The sequence below is a fragment of the Pteropus alecto genome, unplaced genomic scaffold, assembly GCF_000325575.1.
Source record: "Pteropus alecto unplaced genomic scaffold, ASM32557v1 scaffold72, whole genome shotgun sequence".
Taxonomy (NCBI): domain Eukaryota; kingdom Metazoa; phylum Chordata; class Mammalia; order Chiroptera; family Pteropodidae; genus Pteropus; species Pteropus alecto.
Genome location: NW_006436811.1, coordinates 18,596,173 through 18,597,153, shown reverse-complemented (window position 1 = coordinate 18,597,153; position 981 = coordinate 18,596,173). Strand labels below are relative to the sequence as shown.

Sequence of the window (981 nt, the reverse complement as noted above, 5' to 3'; positions counted from 1 at the left end):
GGAAGGCTGTTTGAGTACGAATATAAGCACTTATAATAAAAATTTCTATGATGTAATATGCTTCTTACATTTTAAAAATAATAATCTTGGTCATCTACTTATAAATTTTTGCTAGTGTGTATATAAGCAAATGCTAGAAATTTTGACACATAAATGATAATTAATAATCACATTGGTGGTATTGTCAGCCTTACTGCTTTCAAAAATGGTCAAAGAGGAAATTAAAATGATCATATGAGAAACAAAAGTTTGGTTGTAATTCTTTTTTTTTTTTTAATAAGGCAAGGCAACCCTTGGTTGACCTCACAGATTGCAAGGACTTTGTCAGCTTACAATCCCTTATTTTTTTTATTTTTTTATGCCTACAGCACCTGGTCTTCCTAGGTGGTCTGCCATCCAAGTACTAACCAGGCCCGAACCTGCTTAGCTTCCGAGATCAGACGGGATCGTGCTTGTTCAGGGTAGCATGGCTGAAGACTTGGTTGTAATTCTTGATGTAAAACTTGATGAAAGAAGATAACATCTATTTTTAATTTCATCATATGGTGTTCTATAACATTTATTAAAATACATCAAATATCGAAAGAAAGAATAATTGGAAACAAGTATACTCATTTTACAATATTAAATTTAAAGAGACAAGAAATTATTGAATTTTAGAATTTGAGTGGATTTTAGAAATAATCTTGTTGTAATCATTTTTTTCTTTTTTTCTTTTTTTTTGCAAGTGAGAAAAATAACACTCAGATCATTGACATGCTCAAATTGAGATAGACAGTGGTAGCACCAACATTTAGCAGATACTCCTCCTCCAAAGTTTATGTACAATATGTATCATTGCTTCTATTAACAGTGTGCAAGGGGTCCACTCTTCTGCAAACACCCTTAATTATGTTTTTTACCTATGAGAGTCAATATATCTGTATTCCCCTAACTACAAAGCCCTGGTAATCCAGCATCTAGAGCTCTAATTACACTCCT

At 32.2% G+C, this 981-nt stretch overlaps 1 pseudogene; it reads right to left on the bottom strand.

Annotated features, from left to right (window-relative positions):
• Window positions 1–359: 359 nt before the first annotated feature.
• LOC112481552 lies at window positions 360–478 on the bottom strand (annotated as a pseudogene).
• Window positions 479–981: the final 503 nt, after the last annotated feature.